This window comes from Electrona antarctica, assembly GCF_951216825.1.
Source record: "Electrona antarctica genome assembly, chromosome: 8".
NCBI lineage: Eukaryota > Metazoa > Chordata > Actinopteri > Myctophiformes > Myctophidae > Electrona > Electrona antarctica.
This window is the reverse complement of record NC_136789.1, coordinates 32,996,339-33,001,695: the sequence shown is the minus strand read 5'-3', so window position 1 is coordinate 33,001,695 and position 5,357 is coordinate 32,996,339. Positions and strand designations below refer to the sequence as shown.

At 48.7% G+C, this 5,357-nt stretch overlaps 1 long non-coding RNA gene across 1 annotated transcript; it reads left to right on the top strand.

Annotated features, from left to right (window-relative positions):
* Positions 1–309: 309 nt before the first annotated feature.
* On the top strand, positions 310–686 carry LOC306928573. Its single transcript, XR_013790714.1, has 2 exons — positions 310–374; positions 445–686. It is a non-coding gene; the product is annotated as an uncharacterized lncRNA (long non-coding RNA).
* The last annotated feature ends 4,671 nt before the right edge of the window (positions 687–5,357 follow it).

The following is a 5,357-nucleotide window of genomic DNA, read 5'->3' as shown; positions in this document are numbered from 1 at the left end:
TCCCCGTCCTCACGCAGACCTCTGGGTGGGGCTCCCCGTCCTCACGCAGACCTCTGGGTGGGGCTCCCCGTCCTCACGCAGACCTCTGGGTGGGGCTCCCCGTCCTCACGCAGACCTCTCGGTGGGGCTCGCCGTCCTCACGCAGACCTCTGGGTGGGGCGGCCTCACGCAGACCTCTCGGTGGGGCTCGCCGTCCTCACGCAGACCTCTGGGTGGGGCGGCCTCGCGCAGACCTCTCGGTGGGGCGACCTCACGCAGACCTCTCGGTGGGGCGGCCTCACGCAGACCTCTCTGTGGGGCGGAGAACCAGGCTGTACGCCCGAGGTGACTGTGTGCCGCCCCGGAAAGACTTGGTGGTTCTTTATATTGGGACGGTTTCACTGAGCTAATACTACACTAAATGGAACAGAGCCCACTGAGCTAATACTACAGTAAATGGAACAGAGCCCACTGAGCTAATACTACACTAAATGGAACAGAGCCTTGGTTAGTATCATCGGTGACACCTACAGGATGAAACAGCACACTACTAGTTATGTCAACATAATATGGTTGGTTTAGATTTTATATGTTTAATACAATACATACACGTTACTAATTATCCACTTCTGTTTTAATTGGACTTTGTTTACTTGGGTTAAAATTGTAATCTCAAAATGAACAAAATAAAGTTGATTTTGCACATGTTTTGTTTCTCTGTTGACTAAAAGGTTTCTGAAGAAGACATGCAGTCTCATTAGAAACATTACAGACCCTGTAAAGACATGCAGTCTCATTAGAAACATTACAGACCCTGTAAAGACATGCAGTCTCATTAGAAACATTACAGACCCTGTAAAGACATGCAGTCTCATTAGAAACATTACAGACCCTGTAAAGACATGCAGTCTCATTAGAAACATTAGGCTACAGACCCTGTAAAGGGAATTCAATAATCAAATAAAGCTGCAAGCAGCGTCTGTGCACGATAGGGTGAACCTCCATTAGAGATGGACGGGCCTCGTGGGTCTGATGTGCACGTTATGGTTAACCTCCATTAGAGATGGACGGGCCTCGTGGGTCTGATGTGCACGTTATGGTGACCCTCCATTAGAGATGGACGGGCCTCGTGGGTCTGATGTGCACGTTATGGTGACCCTCCATTAGAGATGGACGGGCCTCCTGGGTCTGATGTGCACGTTATGGTGAACCTCCATTAGAGATGGACGGGCCTCGTGGGTCTGATGTGCACGTTATGGTGAACCTCCAGTAGAGATGGACGGGCCTCGTGGGTCTGATGTGCACGTTATGGTGAACCTCCATTAGAGATGGACGGGCCTCGTGGGTCTGATGTGCACGTTATGGTGACCCTCCATTAGAGATGGACGGGCCTCGTGGGTCTGATGTGCACGTTATGGTGAACCTCCAGTAGAGATGGACGGGCCTCGTGGGTCTGATGTGCACGTTATGGTGACCCTCCATTAGAGATGGACGGGCCTCGTGGGTCTGATGTGCACGTTATGGTGAACCTCCATTAGAGATGGACGGGCCTCGTGGGTCTGATGTGCACGTTATGGTTAACCTCCATTTAGAGATCAAGTAAGGAGAGATGTGAGCAATGCCACTTGCATCATTGCAACTTTGAAATGTTTTTGTTTTTTTGCGGACATAGCTGCCCGTCCGTCTTGTATTTTTGAACTCTTTCTTCTTTATTCTTAATTATTCTGTCGGAAATGTCTTCCCATGCATGAAAAATAATGAACAACACTTAGAGCACATAGAAGCTCCGGTCGGACCAGTCCTCTGCCAAACGTCCTCATAGAAGCTCCGGTCGGACCAGTCCTCTGCCAAACGTCCTCAACTGCACTGAAATGTGTCTCTCGACCCAGCGGCCTTGTATTCAACACATACACACACATGTGACACAACACATACACACACATGTGACACAACACATACACACACATGTGACACAACACATACACACACATGTGACACAACACATACGCACACATGAGTCTCGGTCATTCCTAAAGAGGAGGCCAGCCGTGCCTCTCGGTCATTCCTAAAGAGGAGGCCAGCCGTGGCTCTCGGTCATTCCTAAAGAGGAGGCCAGCCGTGCCTCTCGGTCATTCCTAAAGAGTAGGCCAGCCGTGCCTCTCGCTCATTCCTAAAGAGGAGGCCAGCCGTGCCTCTCGGTCATTCCTAAAGAGGAGGCCAGCCGTGCCTCTCGGTCATTCCTAAAGAGGAGGCCAGCCGTGCCTCTCGGTCATTCCTAAAGAGTAGGCCAGCCGTGCCTCTCGGTCATTCCTAAAGAGGAGGCCAGCCGTGCCTCTCGGTCATTCCTAAAGAGTAGGCCAGCCGTGCCTCTCGGTCATTCCTAAAGAGTAGGCCAGCCGTGCCTCTCGGTCATTCCTAAAGAGTAGGCCAGCCGTGCCTCTCGGTCATTCCTAAAGAGGAGGCCAGCCGTGCCTCTCGGTCATTCCTAAAGAGGAGGCCAGCCGTGCCTCTCGGTCATTCCTAAAGAGGAGGCCAGCCGTGGCTCTCGGTCATTCCTAAAGAGGAGGCCAGCCGTGCCTCTCGGTCATTCCTAAAGAGGAGGCCAGCCGTGCCTCTCGGTCATTCCTAAAGAGGAGGCCAGCCGTGCTCTCTCCGGGCCGGCTAGGTATTTTGTCTGCTCAAAGGTCCTGTGTTACCCCAGCCGTATAAGGATAGAGGCGTGGAAGTATTTCTGGAGGTAAAATGGATGTGAAAGAGACAAAAAACACTCCAACACTTCATAGAGACAAACTTCCATTTGTGTAGATAACTTACAGTAGGCTATTGTCGCTCTGAAGTACAGAGAACTAGTCGAAGCAGGTACGTAGCTGCTGCAGTGCTGACTAGTGACTGAAGTACAGAGAACTAGTAGAAGCAGGTACGTAGCTGCTGCAGTGCTGACTAGTGACTGAAGTACAGAGAACTAGTAGAAGCAGGTACGTAGCTGCTGCAGTGCTGACTAGTGACTGAAGTACAGAGAACTAGTAGAAGCAGGTACGTAGCTGCTGCAGTGCTGACTAGTGACTGAAGTACAGAGAACTAGTGGAAGCAGGTACGTAGCTGCTGCAGTGCTGACTAGTGACTGAAGTACAGAGAACTAGTAGAAGCAGGTACGTAGCTGCTGCAGTGCTGACTAGTGACTGAAGTACAGAGAACTAGTAGAAGCAGGTACGTAGCTGCTGCAGTGCTGACTAGTGACTGAAGTACAGAGAACTAGTGGAAGCAGGTACATAGCTGCTGCAGTGCTGACTAGTGACTGAAGTACAGAGAACTAGTGGAAGCAGGTACGTAGCTGCTGCAGTGCTGACTAGTGACTGAAGTACAGAGAACTAGTGGAAGCAGGTACGTAGCTGCTGCAGTGCTGACTAGTGACTGAAGTACAGAGAACTAGTCGAAGCAGGTACGTAGCTGCTGCAGTGCTGACTAGTGACTGAAGTACAGAGAACTAGTAGAAGCAGGTACGTAGCTGCTGCAGTGCTGACTAGTGACTGAAGTACAGAGAACTAGTAGAAGCAGGTACGTAGCTGCTGCAGTGCTGACTAGTGACTGAAGTACAGAGAACTAGTGGAAGCAGGTACGTAGCTGCTGCAGTGCTGACTAGTGACTGAAGTACAGAGAACTAGTAGAAGCAGGTACGTAGCTGCTGCAGTGCTGACTAGTGACTGATGCCTTCTTGCCTTCCCTGATGATCGCTGCTCTGTGCAGGGTTGCCAGATCAGAATGAGAGCTTCCAGCCCAAGCGGGCGCTATATATATATATATATATATATATATATATATAAATCACCATTTACGTTTTTGCAGAGCATGAATGTTTTAAGAAATTGGGATCAAATCAATCAAAATATGGTACTTTCAAAACAGAAATGTCAATCTTCACTTGGGAATCACTTCATCACTGCCTCGATACGCTGTGGTATTGAGGCAATCAGCCTGTGGCATTGAGGCAATCAGCCTGTGGCATTGAGGCAATCAGCCTGTGGCATTGAGGCAATCAGCCTGTGGCATTGAGGCAATCAGCCTGTGGCATTGAGGCAATCAGCCTGTGGCATTGAGGCAATCAGCCTGTGGCATTGAGGCAATCAGCCTGTGGCATTGAGGCAATCAGCCTGTGGCATTGAGGCAATCAGCCTGTGGCATTGAGGCAATCAGCCTGTGGCATTGAGGCAATCAGCCTGTGGCATTGCCCTGGAGTATCCTTGAAGCTTGCTATCAGCTCTTCTTTGTTTTTGGGTCTGGTGCCCCTCATTTTCCTCTTGACAATACCCCATATAATAGATTCTCAATGGGGTTTAGGTCCGGCGAGTTGGCTGGCCAGTCAAGCACTGTGATGGCATGGGCACTGTCTGCCCATGGGCATGGGCAGACAGTCAGAACTGCAGCCTCACTCCCAATCTTCCGCCGTAGTCTGAAAACCCACCTCTTCAGACTCCACCATGGCCCGTAGCACTTGCCCTAGCCTAGCCCCTTAGATAGCACATTATGTAGACTTAGATAGTATTTTAAACAGACTTATAGCTTGTTACATAGACAGCTCTAGAATTGCATTTTATGTAGTCATAGCACTTTATAGTACACATGTATAATATAGTATCTAGTATAGTATGTATAGTTTACATAGATACTCCACTGTTACGTTCTTAGTTTACGCATGATTAATGATAACTACTTTTTTATATATGTGATGCTTTTGTTATTGCTTAATGTAAATCGCTCTGGATTAAGAGCGTCTGCTAAATGCCTAAATTGTAAATTGTAAATTGTAAACCAGGTTGAGGTGCTTCTGGCGCTATGGGGTACGGGCAAGGACAGGTCTAGTGCTACTTAAACAACTTGAAATGTTTGCCTTTAATGTTACCCCAACTTTCAACCCCTGCATTTACCCTGATCCACTAATTATTTAATTTACAATTTGATTTGGATGATAGTAAAAAAACCTTGAACGATTACTATTGCAATGTCTTTAGGTTCACACCCCTTTTTAGCTTAGATTTTGACTGGCCTATCTCTGCCTCTCTCCACTCTCCTCTTCCTGAAGCATTGATGAGACCAACCGCCCTGAGTGTCATCACCTGTGAGGACCAGGTGAACTAGGTTGGCTAACGAGCTCTAGACACTATATAAACTCTGGGTTGTGTGTGAAAGCCTTTCTGTCTGTCTTGAGTTTGAGTTGATGTGGCAGGTTCTCTGTCAGCTAGGTCCAGTTTTGAGTTGATGTGGCAGGTTCTCTGTCAGCTAGGTCCAGTTTTGAGTTGATGTGGCTGGTTCTCTGTCAGCTAGGTCCAGTTTTGAGTTGATGTGGCAGGTTCTCTGTCAGCTAGGTCCAGTTTTGAGTTGAT